Below are 25,792 nucleotides of genomic sequence, written 5' to 3'. Positions count from 1 at the left end.
ATTTCACATTTGAGTTCTTTGAGGACTCTTGGATGGATGCCATCCGGCCCTGGTGATTTGTTAGCTTTCAGTTTTTCCAGACAGTTTAGAACATCATCCCTTGTCACTTCTATCAGACTCAGCTCTCTAGCCTCCATCCCTAAAAAGCCTGGTTCAGGAACAGGTATATGCTCAGTATCCTCTGCCGTGAAGACAGACGCAAAGAACTCATTCAGTTTCTCTGCAACCTCCATATCCTCCTTAATAATCCCTTTCACTCCCTCATTGTCTAATGGCCCAACCACCTCCCTGGCAGGTTTCCTGCTTCTGATGTACTTAAAGAAGTTTTTGTTATTCCCCTTGATACTTTTGGCTAAATGTTCCTCAAACTCTCTTTTTGCCTCCCTTATTGTCACCTTGCATTTCTTTTGCCAGAGTTTGTGTTCCTTTCTGTTCTTTTCGTTTGGACAGGCCTTCCAATTTCGGAAGGAAGTCTTCTTCCCTTTTATGGCTTCCTTGACAGTACCTGTTAGCCATGCTGGCATCCTCCTGGACTTAGTGGTACCTTTCCTCCTTTTGGGTATACAATCTAACTGGGCTTCTAGTATTGTGGTTTTGAGTAAACGCCATGCACTCTGGAGCGAAGTGACTCTCCTGATTTTCCCCCTCAGCTTTCTTTTCACCATACTCCTCATTTTGGAGAAGTTTCCTCTTTTGAAATTTAAAATGTCTGTGTTTGACATCCTTGGTGATTCTCTCCCCGCATGTATGCTGAATTTGATGGCACTGTGGTCACTGTTCCCTAAAGGGTCGATGACACTGACATCACGCACCAGGTCCTGGGTGTCACTCAGAATTAGATCCAAGGTCGCCTTCTCTCTGGTCGGTTCCATGACCAACTGTTCTAAGGCACAGTCATTTAGCGTATCTAGAAATTTGACCTCTTTGTCCTGACTTGAATGTGAATTTACCCAGTCTATGTGTGGGTAGTTGAAATTACCCATTATTACAGCCCTGCCTCTCCTTGATGCCTCCCTGATTTCCTCCTGCAACTCCCAGTCACTGTCGGCATTTTGATCCGGAGGGCGATAGCATGTCCCCAGTAGCACGATTCCTTTCCGGCCTTGTATAGTCACCCACAGGGTTTCTGTGGAGGAGTCCAGTCCACCTAGGTTTTCTAGCTTGTTAGATTTCTATTCTATTCTATTTCCCCAGTGAGCAGTGGTTTCCTATCTGTACCCTGCATTTGAGGGGCCCTATACCGAAAGGCATGGGAAGCTTCCTTTCTGCTGAGTATTCCATATTGTATCATTGGTCCATCTAGCTCAGCCATTTATGGCACAGTGGGGAAGCTACCTGCCTAGAGAGCAGGAGGCTGTTGGTTCAAATCCCCCTGCTGGTGTGTTCTATATTGGGCAGCAGTGATATAGGAAGGTGCTGAAAGGCATCATCTCATACTGCGCGGGAGAAGGCAATGGTCAACCTCTCTCGTATTCTACCAAGAAAACCACAGGGCTCTGTGGTTGCTAGAAGTGGGCACCTACTCGAGGGCTACGAGTTGACACCGACTCAACGGCTAGGAGTCGACACTGACTCGACAGCACAGCCTCTCCTATCTCTCCTTCTAGCTCAGTATTGTCTACACCACTGACTGGCAACAGCTCTCCAGAGTTTCAGGCAGGGGGGCTTTCCCAGCCCTACTTGGATTCCCTGCACTGCTACCGATGGCCATAGAGGACCCAAACAGCCACCCAGCAGCCCTGAGGCCGGGGATGCCCGCCCAAAGCATTCTGTGGAACCCATGCCCAGGGATACTAGTGGAGGCTGCTCTTGGATGGCGTCCGGCCCTCTCTGAGGTGCCCTCCGTTGAAGAGATCCATTTGAAAAGCTCATAAAGGGGGCTTGCTCCTCATTCACTATCTATGCAGCAATGCAGGCACATACGTGTGGGCGGAAGGCTACGGGGTGTGTGTGTGTCTGTGTGTGTGTGTGTGTGTCTCCAGATCTCCTCTGCCGTGGAGGTGAGTGAGGTCCTTTCCAAGCAGCAGCAGCAGCAGTTGCAGCGGCTGCCGCCAAGGCCTGGACGCTGCGGCCACTAAATCATTTACAGCCGCGCTGCGGCCAAGGGCTCCCGACTCGGGCTTTTGTCGCCACCGCTCAGCAGACTCTGGACGGCAGCCAGGGCTGCAGGCGGCCATTGTGTGCGCCGAGCGCCACATCTGCAAGGGAAGGCGAAGGCTGCTGTCAGCTGCCTGAATGGAACTTTTGTGAAGTGGGTGTTTGTGTGGTTTCTTTCTCTCTCCTTTCTCTTTTAAAGGCCTCCAGGAGGGGGTGGGAGGGCCGGGTGATTGTGAGCTATTTTTATGGTTTTAGCAGGCTATTTAGGTTTCCATCCCGACACTGTGTCCTGATCTCTCTCTCTCCCCCTCCCTCCCCCCCCCACTTCTCTCTCCTTGAAAATCTTTTGTTTTGGCTTTAAGACCAGGGGACAAGCAGTGGAGGAAGAATCCTGCAAGATCTTTGGGATTTTGTAAGCCCGAGGGAGGTCCCTTCCAGTGGTACTTCTAATTACATCTCTATGCGGAATGAGTTTTGTTCTGGGTGGAAGGATCCTGTGTGGGGCCTTCCTAATTCAACCTGAGCGGGATCTAAAATTAACTGAGCGGACGCCGGAAAACGTGTGAGCCCGCGCACATGAGGGAACGGTGGTCCCTTCACGTATTCACAAGACTTGTGTCAAAAGGCAGGAGGGGGTTTGAATCCTCAGTTGCCAACAAGTTTATAGAGTGAACTTCCAAAGTTGCCAGGTATTTTCGGACCCTTGGTTCATATCGGACAGCATGGTATTTTCTGTTTCTGTACCGGCTGAGCATCCCTGATCCGGATATCTGAAATCCGGAAGGCTCCAAAATCCGTAAACCACCATGGTATGCGCCCGCAGCACTGACTCGTTGCGGCTTAGTTTCCATTACATTTACAGCTACCTGTAGTTATCGTAAATTCAATGCTTATTCGTTTTTATACTTTAAATAAAACCTAAAAACATAAAATACAGTGTACAGTAATCTTTCATGTTTAGACTTGGATCCCATGCCCAAGATATCTCATTACAAATATGCAAATATTCCAAAATCCGGAAAAGTCCGAAATCCAGAACACTTCTGGTCCCAAGTAGTTCGGATAAGGGATACTTAGCCTAATAGTTCAGCCCTTGGCCAGCATGTGGCAGGAGTGCTGTTGCTTCTGCTGCCAAAAAAGCCTCCGTCGCCGTTAAAAAGGGCAAAATGTGGTGAGCAGTAGTGCGGGGGAGCAGTTTCACCCCTCTGAGCCCCCCATAGTTCAAGTTTTTGTGGGCTCCCCGGCCCTGAATTTGTCACCACCGCTTCTGTTTCTAAACACTAATTTTTCCTTAGTCACCAAAGCAGCCATCTCTCCTAACCACATTTCTGTTCTTGGGGACATCAGTGGGCTTCCAGTGCAGAAGAGGGAGAGGAGAGCTGGTCTTGTGGTAGCAAGCATGACTCTTCCCCTTAGCTAAGCAGGGTCTGCCCTGGTTGCATATGAATGGGAGACTAGAAGTGTGAGCACTGGAAGAGATTCCCCTCAGGGGCTGGAGCTGCTCTGGGAAGAGTATCTCGGTTCCAAGTTCCCTCTTTGGCATCTCCAAGAGAGGGCTGAGAGAGATTCCTGCCTGCAACCTTGGAGAAGCCGCTGCCAGTCTGTGAAGACACTGAGCTAGATAGACCAATTGTTTGACTCCGTATACAACAGCTTCCTATGTTACTATTTGTGACTTCTGTGTTCTTTTACAAATATTTGCTTATTCTAACCAGAGGCGGTGAATGATTCTGTCAGAAATGAAAAAGTTAAAAATAGTATAGGGACAAACAGATGGTTTTGAAAACTAACCAGCCCCCCAGTAAAAAGAGAAAATGAATACCGTTTAGTGGCCAAGTGTACTTGGAGGTTAATAATGTTATGAATACACAGCCTTTTGTTTGTTTATTTGTTTGTTAAATTTATATACCGCCTTTCATTAAAACAATCCCAAGGCGGTTTACAGCAAAAATTTAAACACAAGATGGTAAAAAAGACACAATTGAAATATTAAGTGAAAAATAATAAACAAATCTGATTAAAAATTTAAAACGAAAGCATAACAGCAATACAGAGTATAAAGAGCAGCAGCAGAGAATCAAATAAATGCCTGGGCAAAAAGCCAAGATTTTACACTCTTTCTAATAGCTGTGATGGGGACCGAGGAGCGAATAGCCTTAGTCTGGAGAGCATTCCAGAGTCTGGGGGCAGCAACAGAGAAGGCCCTGTCCCGTAGGCACAACAGCTGCACCCTCCTCATTGTCGGCACCCAGAGCAGAGCCCCCTCAGATGACCTCCTCAAGTGGGCAGCAACCCTTGGGAGCAGGCGGTCTGCTCAGTGATTGAAAAATGGGTCACCAGCGAATTCCTCCCTGCGTCTCAATGGAGTCTTGTCTTAAGGTTTGCTGTTCCCTCTCTCAAAATGCTGGAATGTGGGGCCATCCAGTGAAACTGACGGGCAGTCGGGGGCAGAGGGAGCAAAGGAGGTACTACTTCACACTCTGTGTTGCTCCCTTCTGAAATGTGTTGTCCCAAAGGGGCTGCTTGCTTTGTTGGCATGCGTACTAGAATTGGAACGCTGCAGAGAAGATTGGCCTGGCCCCTGCAGAAAGGTGGCTGGCAAATTGGCACAGCCTTCCATATCTTTTGGTGGGGAGGTGGGACAGGACAGTAGCTCAGTGGTGTCGAACCCTGCGGGCCATATTTTTAGGGGGGCTTGGAGGCAGCAGAGGGAAGAGGGCGTTGGCAAAAATACCCCTTCCATGTGCAAGTGAAACATGCTCCCATGAGCGGTACACTTGTCTGTAGGCCATTGCCTCTTGGCCCTTGGCTAAGATCAAGGGCAGTAAATATTCATAGTGGTAGTGGTAGTGTCCACATGACCACCAGCAGGGGAAGAGAGCCGCTTGTGCGCCTGAGTTTTGATTGTGTGCTTGCTGACATCAAGGTAGGGGGCAGGGAGAGTGAAGGGGTCTGAGTGCTGACCTGCGAGGATGCATGCATTTGTCAGACCAAAACCAACCCGGCATTTGGGAGGAGAGCTAGTCTGGTGGTAGCAAGTATGAACTGCCCCCTGTGCTAAGCAGAGTCTGCCTTGGTTTGCATCTGAATGGGAGACAGATAAGATATTCCCCTTCGGGGATGGGGCCACTCTAGGAAGAGTATCTGCACACTTGCATGCAGAAGGTTCCAAGTTCCCTCCTTGGTAGCATCTCCAAGATAGGGCTGAGAGAGACTCCTGCCTGCAACCTCGGAGAAGCCGCTGCCAGTCTGTGTACGCAATACTGAGCGAGATGGACCAAGGGTTTGATTCAAGTTATGGCAGCTTCCTCTGTCCCTAGGGCAGCTGGGTAGGATGGCTTTTCCGGCTGGCTCAGGAAAAAGCTGGGGATGGAATCTGGGTAGGACACATTCACCCGACCCAGCCGCCACCTCACCCATGATCACACTGCCCGCCTTCTACCTGAATGTTTGCAAGCACACAAACAAAAACCAGGAGCCTGCCCGGCTGTCTCGCCCAGGCTGGGCACTTCTCCTACCCTGCTAGTGGCCGCTTGGAAGAACTGAGCGGGGGAGCCAGTATTTTTTAACTGGTGAGTTGGAGAAAGTGGTCTAATATTTTCAGAATGTTTGGGAGGGGCAGATCCTACTCCAGTTCAGCGTGCTGCTCTCAGCTGACCCCTTCATCTCCAGGCCTTAAATTGGATCGATTATCCAATTTAATCCCCTTGAGCAATGCCCAGCAGGCAGACTTCACTGGCACCCGACTGGCCAGGTTTCTCTCACATTAACTCGGAAAACACTCTTGGTTCGCTACCTTCAATTACCTTTCATCCAGCATACATTTTGTACCGCTTTTATTCTCCAGCTTGTCTAGCCCTGCAGTTTTTAAATCATACTTTCATGACCCATACGATATTTCACATAAAATCTATTGCCTGTAACTCAGTTCCTTGGTTTTTATTGGATTTCTCCCCCCTCCAAACCAAACGTTTAAGCTTTCATCGTATGCCGGTTTGCAGCTTTTAAAGACGCATTAAGTTCCTGAGATCGGGTTTCAGAAACAGAGTCCTTGTTGCTTGTTCACTGAAAGAATTTGGCTAGTGACAAATGGCTTCTCCAGGCTATTGATTCAATGCATACCCCTACTGCTGTTCTAGCCTTTTGGAAGACTCCAGTTTCAGAGGTAATAGTGCAGCCCATATGTAATAGATAAAGAGGCTCTGAAATCCATACGGCGTCCCACCAGCCCAGCACACATGTAGTGAGGGACGTGAGCACGCACCTCCCATTCCTCCTTCCTGCGCATTATTATCATTATTGTTTTTACATTGATAGTCTTCTCTTCTTCCAAGGAACCCAGAGCAGTGTACATAGGAAGCTGCCATATACTGAATCAGACCCTTGGTATATCTAGCTCAGTATTGTCTTCACAGACTGGCAGCGGCTTCTCCAAGGTTGCAGGCAGGGCGGATTTGATTTAAATCAAATCAATTTAAATCACAATTTAAATCACAATTTAAATCACTAGTCTGGAAGGCTAGATTTAAATCATGGTTTTTTACATAAAGATTCATTCTTATTGGTATAATCTTAATATTTACAACCAGATGAAGGTTTCATTTTTGGTCCTAGATAGAAAAGTTGCCCAAAATAATCTTACAGAAACCTCTGGAAGAGCATGACATTGTGAATGGATTAATGGAATTCATTTACCAAAAAATTTAAACATTGCATATATACAGCCTCATGCTAAATAATTAAAAACTAATCCTTATTTCATGATGAATAACCCTTGGACTATAATGTATCTTCAATATAAAACTATCTTTAGATAGATTTTGTTCTCAAAAAGCATTTTATTTAAAAAATCTGATTTTTTTAAAAAAATCCAATTTAAGTTTTAAAAATCCGATTTTTTTGATATATATTTTTTTAACCCATTGATTTTTATCCACCCTGGTTGCAGGCAGGAGTCTCTCTCAGCCCTATCTTGGAGATGCTGCCAGGGAGGGAACTTGGATCCTAGATGCTCTTCCCAGAGCGGCTCTATCCCCTGAGGGGAATCTCTTCCAGTGCTCACACTTCTAGTCTCCCATTCATATGCAACCAGAGTGGACCCTGCTTAGCTAAGGGGACAAGCCAGGCTTGCTACCACAAGACCAGCTCTCCTCATGGTGATGTTTATCCTCACAACAACCCTGGGAGGTAGGTTAGGCCGAGCGGGATGTGACTGGCCCAAGAGTCACCCAGTGAGTTTCATGGCTGAATGGGGATTTGAACTCGGGTCTCCCCAGTCCTAGTCCAACACTCTAACCACTACACCTCGCTGGCTCATTGTTCCACCTTTCACATTGGCATCATGATTCCAATACTAATTCACAAGTCCATCTTATTTATTTCTTATTTCTTTGTGTAAACCTCCCTGAGCCATTTTTGGAAGGGCAGTATAGAAGTCGAATAAATAATAATAATAATAAATAATTAAAAAATCCTTTAGTACTACTCAAAGTGCATGTGGCGGGTAGTCCTTCTTAGAAATAGAATGGTGCGCTAGAAGGGGGGAATGTGTGTTCCTGTTCCTAAGCGCGTAGTGGGGAGGGCCAGCTGGGCATATCACCAGAATCGGCCTCCTCGTGTTGCCCCTTGATTCTGGGGACAGGCCAGGTGCCCAGGATGCTGCATTTGAAGAAAGGAAGCAGGTAGGAAATCGACCCCCAGGATTGCATAGCCAAGGACAGGCGAGCCTTCCCGGCTGCTCGTTCCACTTCTTGCCCTTTGCACGGAGCCGGCTATTTGTCCTGACAGCATCTTACCCTCAAAATGGATTGTGAGAAAGGGGGCGGGGCAGGCTTTGGGGCCCCTAGTTGGCCGCACCTGGTGGAAGGGATGTCCTCTCCCTCACTGGAAGAAGCCACCGCGCTCTTCTTCCTCTGCTCTTGTTTGCAACATTCCCGCTCCATCCACTCCCCGCCTCTGATGCCACGTGTACAATTAGGCCCTTAGGCCCAAGCAGGTGCTTGCTCCCTCTGGTTTAAGGGAACAAGACCCCACCCCGCAAAGGGAGAAGATGGCCCACCATCGCCAAGCGGGCTGCCACGTCTCACATAGCTTCCCTCAACGCAGGGATGTAGGAAGCTGCATCCCTTCTACCGAGTCAGACCATTGCTCCATCTAGCTCAGTACTGTCTACTCTGACTGGCAGCAGCCCTTCAAGGTTTCAGCCAGGAGTCTTTCCCAGTCCTACTTGATGCCAGGGGTTGAGCCTGGGGCCTTCGGCATGAAAGCAGATACTGTACTGCTGAGCTACGGCCTCATCCCTTACTCGTTTTCCCATCTTCTGCCCTTCCTCACCTTGTAGTGTGTGCTCATTCCCAGGGCTGCAGAAATCCACTAGTCTACTAGTCTACGACTAGTGAAAAATGATGCCTGGCGAGTGGAAAAAATTCCTGATGTGGAATGTACCGACATAGCTTGACGAGTCAAATATTTTGACTGGTTGATAAACTGAGCCAACATTTCTTCATCCCGACCATACCTGTCTTTGCAGGGCCACATGTCCCATTCTCCAAAGCACCATTACAGCCGTTTGCATAGCCAAACGACTGCAAGAGCCCTTCTTCTTTTTGGGTGATGCTGGGAATCACTGGTGGTTCTGCTGTGGTTTTTTGGACTTTTTTTTCCTTTCCTTTCATAGCCTCACATGTAAACAGCATTGTTTCACGCTCCCAAATTGCTAGAGCAATTTAGTGACTGCAAATGGAATAAAACTGCTTATGTATAAAAATGTTTAATGATCCCCTCGACCTTGTAAATCCTGTTTCCCCTCCTCCCCTGGTGCAAATCTAAAGCAGTTTTCAAAAAGCAGTGTTTGAAAAAAAACACTCTAATTAGCAACCAGCAGCTATGAGGCAGGCTTGGGGCGTGTGTGTGTGTGTTGTGTGTCCTCTGCCGATGCTGAATTTGATTTAGGCCACATTATGGCAACATACAGACATTTAGCTGTCTTATCTCGCTGCGTTATGAAGATGACATTAAGTAAAATATCTAAATGTCACGAGGGATCCCACCAAGCGGCAGCCGTTTGGTTTATAGTATATTATGCATAGTAGGAAGGCAAACCACGTCTTGGGGGTTATTGCCAGTTGGCTGAATCTTTGCATCTGGGGTATGGAATGTCACAGTTCAGCATGTTGTAACAAGAAGCTTACGATGAGTTCCGAGAACTCGGCTTCAATGACAAAGTGGAAGGCTTGCTATGGACGTAAGAAAGTGGCCGTCGACTGAATCTGCCCATTGGTCCATCTAGCTCGGTACGGTTTGCGGTAGGGCCGGGCGTTCTAGCCTTTTGAAATGAGTGTGCCCTTTCTGTTGCAATCCTTCCACTCAGGTACCCCATAGAGATTTTTAGTACGTGTGTGTGTGTGTGTGTGTGTGTGTGTGTGTGTGTGTGTGTGAGACACAAACACAAATCAATTTAAACGTTATGGTTATGAGATAGGCTCTGGCATCCTCTCATACTGCACGGGAGGAGACAATGGTAAACCCCTCCTGTATTCTACCAAAGACAACCACACGGCTCTGTGGGCACCAGGAGTCAAAATCAACTTGCTGGCACACTTTACCTTACCACAGTCACTGGCTTACATCCAGACCAAGTTACTCACGTCCCATTAATTTCAGTTTCAACAAGACTGCAGCCTGAAGGGCTTGGAGTAGCCCCCCTCCCCCGCCCCCTCCCCTGGGTGTCTTTCAAACACCTTTGCTAAGCAGGGTCCATCCTGGTTTACATTTGGATGGGTGACTATATGTGAGCACTGTCTGCTGTAAGCTATTCCCCTTAGGGGATGGGGTCTAAGCTTAGTGGTAGTACCCCATATTGGGAACCCCTGCTGTAGAGCTGGTAGCAAGCATGAATTGTCCCCTTTGCTAAGCAGGGTCTGCCCTGTTTGCATTTGAATGCAATACCTGTGAGCACTGCAAGATATTCCCCTTCGGGGATGGGGCCGCTCTGGGAAGAGCATCTGTAATGCAGAAGGTCTCAGGTTCCCTCCCTGGCATCTCCAAAACGGAGGGAGACTCCTGCCTGCAACCTTGGAGAAGCTGCTGCCAGTCTGTGTAGACAAGCTTGAGCTAGATGGACCAAGGGTCTGACTCAGTGCATGGCAGCTGCCTATGTTCCTTTGTAGGGCATTGGGGATCTGCACAGCATTGTTGTTATTACAGATCTTTACATAGCACTTTTGTTCCAAGCAAAACAATTCACAAAGCTGTTTACACAGAAAAACACCTAAGGTTCCTTCTCCCCAAAAGGCTCACAGTCTCAAAAGAAATAAAAAAGCTGAGCAATAGCTGCTGGGTGGGGGGCAATGTTTGGGGTTTGGCTCGGGCCAGTTGCTCTCCCCCTGCAAAATAGAAGAGCCTCACTCCTCTAGAAGCTGCCTATTTGCTCAGTTAGCAGGGGTCAGTTAGCTTGACTCTGCAAGAAGTCTGCAGAGATCAGAACCCAGCAGAAGAGGTCAAGAGGCAGGTGGGGAGTGGGGGGGGTGGAGGCTGGGATTGCCAAGCCACCACTCCTAGGAGGACACTGTTTATTATTATTATTATTACATTTATATCCTGCTCTTCCTCCAAGGAGCCCAGAGCTACATACTTGAGTTTCTCTTTCACAACAACCCTGTGAAGTAGGCTAGGCTGAGAGAGAAGTGACTGGCCCAGAGTCACCCAGCTAGTATCATGGCTGAATGGGGATTTGAACTCGGGTCTCCCCGGTCCTAGTCCGGCACTCTAACCACTACACCACGCTGGCTTTAGGAGGTCCTAGTCTGGCACTCTAACCACTACACCACTCTGGCTTTAGGAGCTCTGAAACAGGGCAAGGACGTCTGTAAGATGCAATGCTCGAGGCTACAGAAGATGTTATTTTTTATTTATTGTTCAATTTCTATCCCACTTTTCATTAAAATATATCTCAAAGCCATTTACAATACAATGAAAACAATGCACACAAAAAAGTGTAGATATTAAATCTAGATCTAAACATAATCTCTAGTTAAAAGTTTAGGGACCTGTATAAAACAGTAATTCACAAAACACACAGCAGCAGTAGTAAAAACTATACCTTCATTTAAAAGCCCCATCTTTACTTGTCCGGGGTGCCAGAGAAGATGTCGGAGAGCCGGGCACGGAAGGGAAAAGGCTAGAGTGGAGATGGACACGAGATACTGTTGTGGGGAAGGCAAACCCTGTGATGGCCACCGGATGGAAGCCACGGGTGCCATGCTGGTCCAGTGGACCTCTGTCCACCACCAAGGGTCCTTGTAGTATTTATTTATTTATCATAATACCGCCTGATATGTACATCTCTTGGTGGTGTACAAAATTTAACACAATATAAAAGTCACAGATTAAAATCCACGAAACACAATTAAAACAATTGCATAAAACAGTTATTAAAACAAATTATTAAAATTAATTTCTAATTAAAAGCTTGCGAGAACAGGTGAGTCTTGAGGGCCTTCCTGAAAACAAACAGAAAAGGAGATGCTCTTTTTTCAGTAGGGAGCATATTCCAAAGCCCCGGAGCAGGCACAGAGAAAGCCCGGTCCTGGGTCGCCACCAGATGAGTTGGCAGCAATTGTAACTGGACCTCTCCAGAAGATCGTGACAGGCGGCAGGGTTCATGACAAAGGAAACACTCTCTTAAATAGCCTGGACCCAAGCTGTTATGGGCTTTATAGGTAATAACTAACACTTTCTATTTCTCCCGGAAACAGATTGGCAGCCAGTGCAGTTATTTTAGAACTGGTGTTATGTGGTCCCTTTGTGTTGTCCTGGAGACCAATCTGGCTGCCACATTCTGTACCAATAGTAGTTTCCGAACTATTTACAAAGGCAGTCCCATGTAGAGTGCATTACAGTAGTCAAGCCCGGAGGTTTACCAGCATATGCTCCACTGTTTTAAGGTCATTTACCTCCAGAAATGGACGTAGCCGACGTCTCTCTCTCTCTCTCTCTCTCTCTCTCTCTCTCTCTCTCTCTCTCTCACACACACACACACACACACACACACACACACACACACCCCTCATGAATGTTGGAAGCACACATTGCCTTCTGAGGGAAGAAATCACATTCACAGGAAAAAAAACAGATAAGGATTGTGTAGCGGATTATAGCCTTTGTCTCAGAGCAAGCTCACGTGAGACGAAGGGAAAATGCTGAATCATCCCTGCTGAGCTTTCTGGCAAAGGCTACTCCTAAAACTTTCCTGTATTTCTGATAGGTTCAAAAATGGCTGCTGCCGCCACCCCTCTCTATTACAGAGCTTGATCTTCCCTGGGCTTGGGGTGGAATTTCCAGGGAAAACTCTTTTTATTTTTGCAATTGGAAAATACAAAAATCTTCCCCCTGCAAGCCTCCACATGGTGAGAAAACTGGTAGTTGCTGAATGTCTGAGGACGTGTCTGCATCAGAGCAAAAACCTCATCCAGCCCCCACTTCTCCTGAGTTAAAAACCCCACTTTGAGAGGCTTGTAAAAGAAAAGAACAAAAAGAAAAACAAGTTTATTCAAATGCTACAGACTGCTTTCGTCTGAGGCTCTCTCAGCTTTTAGTTACAGGTAAAAATACTCAGTAGTTTACAAGAATACTTCAAAACGCGCCCCGAATGATGTTGAGGGTGGCCCATTTTAAAAATCATGGTTGCCCAGTTGCAAGGAACATGTATGTAGGAAAACACAAAAGCACATTTAAAAGCTTACAGAGTATTTTGCAACACCTTGGCTGGATGGGTGAAAGCTAGCGTTTCTTTGTTTTGTTACGTTACAGGTAAACAATCATAGAACAATTTCAGGGATATACAAAGCACACACAAAAGAAACTGAAAGTCTAATGCAAAATCTGACTAAACAAACTTTCCTTAGTCTAAACTTCCCAAAGCCAAAGCCCTGGCTTCCTTTGTCTTGAACTCACCAAAACCCTGGTTGAGAATGAAGCCCCTGCAATCCTATCTTCCAAGATCTGCTGCCATCCTTCTGCAGCCATGCTCCATGGCCAACAACAACAACAACAAATATTTATATTTATATTCCAAAACAGTTTACATAGAGAAATAATAAATAAATGAGATAAATCCCTGTCCCCAAATGGCTCACAATCTAAAAAGAAACATGGTAGACACCAGCAACAGTCATTGGAGGTACTGTGCTGGAGGTGGACACACTCCATGGCCACTCATCATGCTCTCCCCCCACCACGCCTGCTTCTTCTCACAAAGAGCCTCTCCTTCCTCTCAACGGCTCTCTAGGTCCCACTCACCTGGTGTGCTGATTGGCTGAGCCCTGGAGTTCACTAGTCTGTCAGTCAGGACAGGGTTCACTTTCCGTTCACTCTTTAGGGGAGGTGTGGCTGATCACTACAGGTTGCTTGCTTGTTTGACTTTCCTTTCCAGCTCTCCTTCTGGTCATGCTTCCTTCCTTCTCCTTTGGCAACTCTGCATTGAATTGCTGAGCCGGGGAGGAGTACAACTCAAGGAGGACCAATCAAAGATGGCTGCTGCTGGGCTGGTTTAACCCTTTCCTTTCTCAGCAGTCATCGTTGTCCTCCTGCCTGAAAAAAGAGAAACAGTTCGCTGGCTGTGATTGGGAGTCACGCAGCTGGTGGTGGTGGGGAAAAACATTTGGAGGGCAACGTCACACCCTGGCCACAGATCTGTAGAGCCTTGTGGGGCCCCTTGACTCTCTTGTTTAATAGACCCTACACCCCTGACCTGAGAGCTTGTATAAAGTATATACATACCTTATTGTATGTATAAGCTGTTCACACCCTTCGTGACAGTTCTAATTGCGGGTGTTAAGCTACTTGTTTTTATAAGAATAATGCACCATCCTGGGCTGTAACAATAGGAAGGTGATCTAGCACACTCAAAGCTAAGAACATAGATCACTGGGCATACTTACAGAGAAGAGAAGAAAGAGAACAGCAGTAACCCACAGGAGCGGCCGGAAGGCACACAACACCAAGGAGTGCTCAAACAAAAGGCTTATGAATAGTCCCAATAAAAGCACTGTGTATACATTTGCAAGACGCCCGGCTCTTTCTTGGCAGAGGCCGGGGTCTTATCATCTGTCCTTGGCATCTTAGGATGCCATATCTATTGTTTTTGGTCCCGGGGTGACTTGTAAATTCTACCTCGTTGAGAAGCGAGCGGCAGCTAAGTGCCTATGGTGGCAAATTTCCCTGGATTTCCTGCTGAATTCCTTCTGACTGTGGCTTTATTTTGCTTAAGGAAAAACAAATCATGATGTCTGAGTGAAAGCTGTCGGTTTTGCTCGGTAGGGCACAGGGCTTGTGTGATGCAAACTGCGATCTCTGAGTTTAAAAAAGAGCAGAGGCTTCTAGAGAGCTTTTCACCCGTAACCCCCTGTAGGATCTGGACCCCCAGGTCTCCGGTTCTACCCTATTCTGTTTAGTCTAATAGTATTGATATCCGTGGCCTGAAATACCGAAGCAGTGGGCATGAAAGCTTTGTGTGAAAAAGTGACCTATAAAAATAGCCTGATTACCCATTCATTGTGAAGGGGGGGAAATCAATTAAGGAATTAGGCAAACCATACAGGAAAACGAGGTGGCAATAAATAAAAAAAGGTTCTCCCATCTTAATTGGTAATAATTAGGTTTTTCTTCACAAGTAACTAAGGTGTAAGAAATATTAGCATCATCATTCTTTGCAGCAGAAGGATTATGCTATTACGTCTTTTTTATTGTTATTGTTATTAAATAGAGCACATGTTTCTAGCTTGGATAAGAGGGACAATTATGAGATGTTCCTGCTCTCAGTTACCATTTTTATTAGGTCTTTAAAGGGCTGATCAGTGCAATACATGAATCAAATGGAAGTCAGCTGAAATTAATGATGACATGCAAGGTGAATGAGCAGCATTTGGGAGGAGAGGATAGCTGGTCTGGTGGTAGCAAGCATGAATTGTCCCCTTTGCTAAGCAGAGTCTGCCCTGGTTGCATGTGGATGGGAGACTAGAAGTGTGAGCTTTGTAAGATATTCCCCTCAGGGGGTGGAGCCGCTCTGGGAAGAGCAGAAGGTTTCCCTCCTTGGCTTCTTCATAATAGGGCTGAGAATTTCCATTATGTATACAGCTAGACAAGCTATATTGCAAACCAAATCTTGAACAGCCTAGCCTACTAGGGATCCAAGCAGCTTCACCAGCCTCTGCTTTGTCCCGCCCCTGCTCATTATGATTTTCAACAAGATCTACACTTCTAGAGCTGGAAAAGAGGTGATCGCATTGAAAGACTTTCAGTCTCCAGTGTGTTCTCAGGCTTTCATTGTGCTGGCCATCAGGACAAATTTGTGATGGTTTTTTTTAAAGATTTAAAAATGTAGTACACAGGGACATAGGAAGCTGCCATATACTGAGTCAGACCATCGGTCCATCTAGCCAGCATGGTGTGGTGGTTAGAGTGCTGGACTAGGACTGGGGAGACCCGAGTTCAAATCCCCATTCAGCCATGAGACTTGCTGGGTGATGCTGGGCCAGTCACTTCTCTCTCATCCTAACCTACTTCACAGGGTTGTTGTGGAGAGAAACTGAAGTATGTAGTACACCTCTCTGGGCTCCTTGGAGGAAGAGTGGGATATAAAATGTAATTAATTAATTAACTAACTAACTAACTAACAAATCTAGCTCAGTATTGTCTACACAGACTGGCAGCAGCTTCTCCAAGGTTGCATGCAGGGGTCTCTCTCAGCCCTATCTTGGAGATGCTGCCAGGGAGGGAACTTGGAACCTAGATGCTCTTTCCAGAGCGGCTTCATCCCTTAAGGGGAATCTCTTCCAGTGCTCACACTTCTAGTCTCCCTTTCATATGCAAGCAGGGCAGACCCTGCTTAGCTATGGGGACAAGTCATGCTTGCTACTACAAGACCAGCTTCTTCTCTCCTATCTACATGATAGCCCATGAGCCATTTAGGGGGACAAATGCTCATTGTGGTTTTGATTAGGTCTACACCACTTGAGAAGGAAAATCGGTGATAGTGCAACTGTACTCTCAGTGTGTTACCATGCTTTGCTTGTGTTGACCATCAGGCCTGCAACGGCCAGGTGTGTGGTGGTGTTTTAAAAACGTTTAAAAGTTTTAAAAACACGGAAAAATATCTATAACATATTGTCGACGTTGTCAGTGGAATAGAAACTAAAATTGGCAAGAATGTTCTCCAAAGATTACTCCATGGAGGGAGTACAACAATTTGTTCACTGTTCACCTAATCCTGACTCTAACCCTGTGCTCTGTGCAAAAATGACTGCAACTGTCTCTGAATTGTATGGAGGTAGAGATAAAGAAGGGGTGAAAACACAGAGAGTGCTGCAAGTGCAGTGATGCTACCAGCGGGTGGCCATTTCGAGGGGGGCAGAAGTGGCTGGAAATCACTATGAACATTCGTCCCCTGAGATGGTACCACTCGCCTGGCTCATGTTTTATGTTTTTGTTTCTAAGCAAAGGAACATTTTTGCAACCAGCCAGGGTGTTTATTCGGACCACGTCTCTCCTGCATTCTAAAGCTAAGCTAACAAATTTCTCGCTCCAATTTGTTTTCCTTCCCTTCGTCTCTGGATTAGAAGAGTATCATGTATTGCTGGCTAAACTCGGGGAATCGGATTACTGACATTTTCACTCCCCGCACCGCATGGGTGTGAGGTCCTGATCGGCCCCCCCGGGCACAGCACCTGTTGTGATGAGAATTAGAGAAGATTAAATGAAAGGCTTACTGTGGAACAAGTCACAGTGGTTAGTTTCTCTTGCATTTCAATGACTGAGGTCAGGCCAGATGGGACGTTAAACACCTCTGTGCCCCCCTAAAGGCAGGATGTGGGACCAGCAATCCAGATTCGGACCACGGTGTGGGGCAGGGAAGTTTAAACACTCCCCTGGTCCCCGAAGCTGTTCTTCGCTCTGGAGGGAGAGCAGCTTTGGTGGCAGGGGTGTGTGTGTGCAATTTGTGTCAGAACCACAGCATGGGGAGAAAAGTTAATACCCCTTGTCCTGTGGTTCCTTTCCGGATTGGGGCCTTTCATAGCTGCTTTAAAAAAAAAAAGGCAGGGGAGATCAGTTACATCTTGTTTGAATCCTGTATTTCCCCTTCTTTCTCTGTTCCAGCTGCCATTCTGATCAGTGCACTTAAAAAAAACCACGGTTGATCCGTAACTCCCGTAACTATGATTTTTACCTTGGATAGTCTACTTATTTGTAGTCCTTTGAGTCAGTTCTTTGGTTTGTGTACTTAGGTCTTTCTAGTGTTTACATTTCAGGAGGGAGGGCACTGAACACAATCTAAAGCAAATTATTATTATTATTTATTATTATTTTACACAGTCAGACAGGTGTTATTGACTGGTTTGTTTTATCCAGACATTGAGTCCTTCCCAAGGACCTGGGATGCCAGAATTTTATTGTCAGTTGTTATAGATACCGTCGCAGAATATAGGCTGTTCCCAGTAAAGCTGCTTTTTGTAATTGGCTGATGATGATGATGATGATGATTATATTTAAGTGACTGGCCCAGAGTCACCCAGCTAGTTTCATGGCTGAATGGGGATTTGAACTCGGGTCTACCCGGTCCTAGTCCAGCACTCGTAACCACTACACTTTTGGGGACAGGGATCCATCGCATTTTTTATTCATTATTTCTCTGTGTAAACTGGCCTGAGCCATTTTTGGAAGGGCAGTATAGAAATCGAATAAATAATAATAACAACAACAATAATAAATGTCTTGGTAGCTTAGCAATCTGTGGAAATCCAGATCTCCCGTTTCCCTCTAAAGATGTCTCCATTTTGCTGGGAGGTTTGCCTGCTAGTTTCTGACTTTGCCAATGTTCTGAATTGATGTTAAGAGAAAAGAAAAATCCTACCTCATATTACAGTGAGAAGTGTGATGTCCAAGAATGAATTGTGTCATTGGAAATGCCTTTATCTTCGTCCCTGTGCGTCTCCCACGGCCCTCTGCTTATCAGACCAGCCAACAGAGCTCTGTGTAATAATGATGGCCTAGGTAGTGTTGTCAGGAGCAGCTGTGTCCCCCCGCCCCTTTTTTTGCTGTAGCTTCTAACTCTTCATTATTTATTATTATTTCTTGTTCACACAGTCAGACAGGTGTTATTGACTGGTTTGTTTTATCCAGACATCGAGTCCTTCCCAAGGACCTGGGATGCCAGAATTTTATTGTCAATTGTTATAGATATCGTTGCAGAATATAGGCTGTTCCCATAAAAGCTGCTTTTTGTAATTGGCTGGTGGTGATTTCTGTGGCCCCGATGGTGTTGAGGTGCTCTTCAAGGTCTTTTGGAACTGCACCCAGGGCGCCAATTACCACTGGGATTATTTGGGTCTTCTTCTGCCACAGCCTTTCAATTTCAATTTGTAGATCTTTGTATTTGGTGATTTTTTCTATTTCTTTTTCTTCTATTCTGCTATCCCCTGGTATTGTTATGTCGATTATTTTCACTTGTTTTTCTTTCTTCTCGACTACAGTGATATCTGGTGTATTGTGTGGCAGATGTTTGTCTGTTTGTAGTCGGAAGTCCCATAATATTTTTACGTCTTCATTTTCTTCAACTTTTTCAATTTTATGGTCCCACCAATTCTTGGCTACAGGTAGCTTGTATTTTTTGCAGATGTTCCAGTGTATCATCCCTGCTACCTTGTCATGCCTTTGTTTGTAGTCAGTCTGTGCGATCTTCTTACAACAGCTGATCAGGTGGTCCACTGTTTCATCTGCTTCTTTACAAAGGCGGCACTTGCTGTTTGTTGTGGATTTTTCGACTTTTGCTCTTATTGCATTTGTTCTTAGTGCCTGTTCTTGCGCAGCCAGTATTAAACCCTCTGTTTCTTTCTTTAAGTAACCATTCTTAAGCCATTGCCAGGTCTTGGTGATGTCTGATTTTCCACTTATATTGTGCAAATATTGACCATGCAGGGGCTTATTTCTCCATTTTTCTGCTCGGTTCTTGACTTGTTCTTTCTTGTAGGCCTGTTTTGTTTCATTGGTGTTGAATAGTTTCGCGTTCTTGACCATTTGAAGTGCATCTTCTTCACTGTCCCTTATATATTCTTCAAGGCCTCTTTTCTCCTCCTCTACTGTTTGATGGACTTGCAGCATTCCTCTTCCACCTGAGCTGCGAGGGAGGTAGAGCCTATCTACATCACTGCGGGGGTGCAGAGCATGATTGATGGTCATGATTTTCCTGGGCTTACGATCTAGAGTCTCTAGCTCTGCCTGGGTCCAGTCTATTATTCCTGCAGTGTATCTGATAACAGGTATAGCCCAGGTGTTTATGGCTTGTATGGTGTTCCTGCCATTGAGTTTGGACTTGAGGATTTTTCTGACTCTCCTGATGTATTCACTTCCAATTTTTCTTTTAACTTCAGTGTGTGCGATGTTATCAGCCTGGAGAATGCCCAAGTATTTGTAAGGTTCTTTCTCTTCCAGGTTCTTGATGTTGCTTCCATTGGGCAGTTCTATTCCTTCTGTTTTTTCTTATTTTCCCTCTGTCCATTATTAATGCAGCACATTTGTCTAGTCCAAACTCCATTGCTATATCGCTGCTGAATATACGGACAGTGTTTAGCAGTGATTCGATTTCTGACTGGGACTTTCCATACAACTTCAGATCGTCCATGTACAGCAGATGGTTGATTTTACTTGATGTTTTAGATGTTTGGTATCCGAGGCTTGTTTTGTTTAGTATTTGTGAAAGCGGGGTCATGGCGATTACAAACAATAGAGGGGATAGTGAGTCCCTTTGGAAAATGCCTCTTCTAATGCTAACCTGTCCAAGTGCCTCGCCATTGATTGTTAACACTGTACTCCACATGCTCATTGGTTTTTTTATAAATATCTGAATGTTTTTGCTGACACCAGTTGTTTCTAAACATTTTAGTATCCATGTGTGAGGCAATGAGTCGAAGGCTTTCTTGTAGTCAATCCATGCAACACTTAGATTTGTTTTTCTTCTCTTGCAGTTTTCTAAAATCATTTTGTCAATCAGCAACTGGTCTTTTGTGCCTCTGGTGTTCGGGCAATTTCCTTTCTGTTCAACTGGGAGCTGTTTGTTAGTTAATAAGTGTTGCATCACTTCATCTGCTATTATTCCAGTTAATAATTTGAACATGGTTGGCAGGCAGGTTATCGGTCTATAATTACTTGGAACTGCAAGTTGTTGTTGTTGTTGTTGTTGTTGTTGTTGTTGTTATTATTATTTGGCAAAGAGGCACCTTTTAACGTGGTGATTCTCTTTTTTTTAGCAGGGGGAGAGTAACTGGCCCTATCCACCCCCAGCACAGTACCTCCAGTGACTGTTGCTGGTGTCTGCCTTATGTTTCTTTTAGATTGTGAGCCCTTTGGGGACAGGGATCCATCTTATGTTCAGTGCACGTACCACCTGTGTGCTGTGGTTGAACACAGAGAACTGTAAGCATTCACAGCAGCAGAAGCAGAAGAGAGGGCAGCCCCTCATCTCTTACCTGTGGGCTTCCCAGAGGCATCAGGTGGGCTCCTGTGGGAAAGAGGCTGCTGGACTAGATAGGCCTTGGGCCTGATCCACCAGGGCTGTTCTTATGTCCTTATGCACAGTGATTCTGACATTCTGTTCAACTGATAGCCTCCAGTAAGATGCTTGAAAGCAAGGCACAAAATCACGGTGGTGGTGTGTTGTTGCTTTTTAATGTGCCACCAGACATAAGATGTGCGGTTTGTTTTTTAAAAAGTGGTGCCGTTCAGAAAGATTGTGTGCGGTTCAAAAATTCAGGACGTTGCAAAATACTATATTACGTGATGTAAAAAGTGACTGATAATGGGGAAAGTAAAGTGAGTTGTCCGGGCTCCTCTCGAATCCAGACCCTGATCAAGAGTACCCATTTCTTTTCCCACTGCCATGTATAATTCTGCAATATTGCTGTCAGATCCCCAGTTCTGAGGATTTTGTCCGATTCTGTGTAGGCTTCTAAATGCCGTGGATTGTTGCTCTAGGCACTCAGGTATGTTTGCACAGGCAAGACAAATGCCCAGGGAAAATGCATTAGAGTGGTACATGCTACGGGCATGAATTACACTCACACCCCATTGTGGAGTTCTGAATTTTCCTTTAAAAAAAGAGCCCTAACAGGGAGGAAAACCATACCTTGCCTTTTGTCCTCAGGATCCACTAAGCAGTGCTACCACTATTGCTTATATATTGCTTTTCAATGAAAAAGTTCTCAAAGTGGTTTATATATAGGAAGAAGATGATGGTGATGTTGGTGGTGGTCCCTCTAATTTTTTCCATCTCTGCACGGAATGAGTTTTGTTCTGGGTGGGCAGGATCAAGGCAGTGTGTGCACATGTGCATTTAGAGTGGGGCCTTCCTGATTCATAGGAACATAGGAAGGTGCCTAATACGGAGTGAGACCCTTGGTCCATCTAGCTCAGTATTGCCTACCCAGAATGGCAGCTTCTTCTCTGGGGTTGCAGGCAGGAGCCTCTCTCAGCCCTATCTTGGAGATGCTGCCAAGGAGGGAATTTGGGACCTTCTGCATGCAAGCATGCAGGTGCTCTTTCCAGAGCGGCCCCATCCTCTAAGGGGAATATCTCATGGTGTTCATACATGTAGTCTCCCATCCAAATGCAAATCAGGGTGGACCCTGCTTAGCAAAGGGGACAAGTAATGCTTGCTACCAGAAGACCAGCTCTCCTTCAACCTGACCAGAAGGTCTCCTTCAACCTACCAGAAGACCAGCTCTCCTTCAAACCCTGCTTAGCAAAGGGGACAAGTCATGCTTGCTACCAGAAGACCAGCTCTCCTTCAACCTGACCAGAAGGTCTCCTTCAACCTACCAGAAGACCAGCTCTCCTTCAACCTGACCAAAAGGTCTCCTTCAACCTACCAGAAGACCAGCTCTCCTTCAAACCCTGCTTAGCAAAGGGGACAAGTCATGCTTGCTACCAGAAGACCAGCTCTCCTTCAACCTGAGTGGGATCTAAAATTAACTGAGCAGACATTAAAAAAAACTTGTGAGCATGCGCATGCCTTAGAGGGAACGCTGCTGCTGCTGGTGGTTCTCTGGACCCCAAAGGGCTCACTATCTAAAAAGAAACAAGGTAGACACCAGCAACAGCCACTGAAGGAATGAAGTGCTGGGGTTGAACAAGGCCAATTGCCTTATTCTATTTGCCTGCTAAATACCAGAGAATCACCACTTGAATGAATGTCCTGGCATTCTAAACACACAGAGAAAGGGGCCTCTTTGCCTATACTTGGAGGTAGTCTGCTCTTGCCCATGGAGGTACCATCTAGCGCTTACAACCAGGGATTCGATGAAAATCAACTAGAAACAGATGTGTGGGGCAGCTCTTCTAAGTGGCCCACTGGGATGTCTAGCGTTTGCGGCACAGATTAGTGGAACGGCACTAGTAATACGAGAACCAAGCCTCCAAGGGTGAGGAGCCTTCCCTAGCTTTTGCTGGGCCTCTTTGAAGAGGAATCCACTTCTCCTTCCAAGTCAACTGCCTTCCATGGAGGCTGCAACTATTTGATTTTAATGACGATAATGCATTGCAGAACTTGCTATTGTTTTAATAGAGGTTTGGGGTTTTTTGTATGTGTGTGTTTAAAAAGGGTGGGCGGTGGGGGGGACAATATCCTCTAGTTTTATTAGGTTGTTGTAATGTTAAGAACTTGCTTCTATTAAGTCCTGGACCAGCTATGAAATGGTTGGCCTCGTTCCAAGCCTTTTAATTTGATCCTGCATTTGCTGACAAATCAAAGCACATTTGCCATGTGCTTAACGCACCATTGCCACTATACAAATAACGATAACCATCCCAGCGGGTTTAAAAAAAAAATTAATAATAATCAGAAAAGACTGTGCTTGAATATGTTATTATATTCTTCAAAATCAGCCTTTCCAACATCAATGGACAGGCTACCCAGGCAGGTGATTAGGGCCCCGTTGCTGACAAAGGCATTGGCTTGCCTCCTCCTCCTGGCAATGAAATCTGATCCCAAGGCATGGAAATGGCCAGGAGCCTGGAAAAATAGTCGGGAGTTTTGCGTAAGGATCGAGGCAAGGTCCCAGTTTCCGACCCTGGCAACATCTCCAGGTAGGGCTGGGAAGGACTCCTGGCTGAAACCTAGCAGAGCTGCTGCCGGTCGGAGTAGCCATGACTGGGCTAGATGGACCAATGGTCTGACTCTGTACGAGGCAGCAGCTTCTTATGTGTCCGTGTTCTCAAGTAGCGGCACTGGCTCACCGAACGGGTCTATTACACATTCCCTCCACTTCCAGGGGTTGCTGGTTCGAATCCCTGGTGAGCACAGAGCAGCCATGGCAGAGACCGTAGTGTGTCTATGCCAGACCGCAGCAGAAATATCCTGGCATCCTAAAACACACAGAGAGCTTTGCAGGCTCTATTTCTCTGTGCTGGGAGCATACACACAAATTATATTATGGGTGGGGGGTGGGGAGGCGCTGTTGTTCAGTGGCTGGGCACATGTGAGGAAAGACCATTGCACAATGCAAGAGCATCAGTTCTGCAGGTAGGGTTTGCTCCCTGGCATCTCCAGGGAAGGCTGGGAAAGATAGCTGTAGATCTGCTGCCAGTCAGTGTAGACCAGGCCTGCTTAACTTTGCCCCCCGCAGCTGTTTTTGGACTACCAACTCCCACAATCCCTGGCCACAGTAGCCCATAGCCAGGAATTATGGGAGTTGTCGGCCAACATCTGCAGGAGGTCCCAAGCTGATCAGGCCTGGTGTAAACCATACTGAGCTAAATGGACCATTGGTCTGACTCAGTAGAAGGCAGCTTTGTATGGTAGGAGCCTGCCATGAGGCTAAGGGGAACAAAACGCCTGTGCCTTTTAATATTTGTGGAGAAGAGCAAACAATTAGTCAATCAATCAGTGTGTGTGTGTGTAATCCATTGTACCTAACAAACAAATAGAAAGTGAAGGAGAGCAAAATCCAGCTTGAGCAGAATCCAGCAAAATCCTGTGCCAGTCTGGGGCCTTCACCCTGATAAGGCATCCCTACTGCTCTCTGGGTCCCGGGGCAATGAAGCAGGGCCTACAGTTGAGCCAGAGGTCCACGTGGGAGGTGGGACGGACATCCCTTAGGAAGGTCAAGATCCATCAGTTCCTCCAGAGCTGTCGTCTCCATGGGATCTTGGTGTAGCTAAGAGACTTCTGCAGAGGTCAGATAAGAGCATAAGGACAGCCCTGCTGGATCAGGCCCAAGAAAACCCATCTAGTCCAGCATCCTGTTTCACACAGTGGCCCACCAGATGCCACTGGAAGCCTACAGCAGCAGTTGAGGGCATGCCCTCCCTCCTGCTGTTCCTCCCTCGCAACTGGTATTGAGAGGCATCCTGCTTTTGAGGCTGGAAGTGGCCTGTAGCCCTCAGACTAGTAGCCATTGATAGACCTGTCCTCCATGAATTGGACTAAGCCCTTCTTAAAGCCATCCAGGCTGATGGCTGTCTTGTGGCAGAGAATTCTTGTGGCACAGAATTCCATAGGTTAATTATGCATTGTGTGAAAAATATTCATCGTTGCAGGACAGGGAACAGGGTAGGTCTAAATGGATAGTTCTCTAAATGGGAAGAAGAATATACTTAAAGAATATTATGATTCTTCTCGGGTTCCTTGGAATGGGATAATCTTCCAGGAGGAAAAGTGTGAGATGGGGACGGGGCGTGTTACTGGTACATTGCAAGTTTTGCTCCCTACTTGTTGGAGAATCTTCTGATGGTGAAACCTCTTTCTACTAAGAATAGGGTTGCCATATTCTGGCTTTCTATGTTCCTATGTAAATTGGCTTGAAAATAATTTTTCAAGCAGAATAGTGACTGCACGTTTTGCTCCATAACTCAGCTTCTACAAAAGCTAGTGCTTAGGTTTTTTGTTTGTTTGTTTGTTTCTTTGTTTGTTTTTTTAAAAAATGAAAGCTGAAATCCAGGCGAATCTGGGTAGGGTAAGCAGTCTGGTGAGATGCCTAAAATCAAATTGCGGGGGGCATGGCAACTCGGACTAAGAAGGCCCATCAGCCAAAATGGGGGAGAAAATCCCTACAAATCCATGTCTACCCTGAATGAGCTCCTCTCATGGAAGTTATTCAAAGCTCTCCCCCCCCACTCCTTTTGCATCTTGTGTTAATTATTCTCTCCCCCCTCCTCCCCACCTCATCTTAGTTCAAAGTACCTCTTGGAGAGGTTTTGATGAGCTGAACTCAATTTGCTCAAGGTTGGCAATGTTAAATTGGTATTTGGTTTCCATTAACCTGTGCCATAATATCTTGTCATTAGCAGAGGCCTTGTCTGGGGTCTCACAATCATTAATTCCTGAAAAGGCTGTTTATCCTCTCTCCACCCCTGTTTTGTTTCAGACTTATAGGACTGTGGCGTTGAGCAAGGGCAGTGCTTCTTCCCAAGAACAGCAGGTCTGCTGTCAGCCTTGAAGCACCGAAGGGTGGGCACGTTTAGCAAGAGTGTCTGTTCTGCTCTGCCTTTAATTAGAGCTAGCTCATTGGCAAGGTGTTTTCATCATGGTAATTGCTTGGGAAAGCGAGGCTGATAAAAGAAGCACCGTGGCATTTGCGCGCAGACTCTGAGAAGTAGCAGCAATCGACTTCACAGTGGCAGTGAGGGTGGCAGCGAGTCAGTAACACGG

General features: G+C 46.2%; 1 protein-coding gene and 1 non-coding gene across 21 annotated transcripts in view; both read left to right on the top strand.

The window, feature by feature from the left end:
• Positions 1-25,792, top strand: part of FBRSL1 (fibrosin like 1) — a 788,945-nt gene that overhangs the window by 162,494 nt on the left and 600,659 nt on the right. The window lies entirely within an intron of this gene.
• LOC128338274 (U6 spliceosomal RNA) lies at positions 4,621-4,723 on the top strand. Its single transcript, XR_008312561.1, has one exon. It is a non-coding gene; the product is annotated as a U6 spliceosomal RNA (small nuclear RNA).

The sequence above is a fragment of the Hemicordylus capensis genome, chromosome 15, assembly GCF_027244095.1.
Source record: "Hemicordylus capensis ecotype Gifberg chromosome 15, rHemCap1.1.pri, whole genome shotgun sequence".
NCBI lineage: Eukaryota > Metazoa > Chordata > Lepidosauria > Squamata > Cordylidae > Hemicordylus > Hemicordylus capensis.
This window is presented reverse-complemented; position numbering and strand designations above follow the sequence as displayed.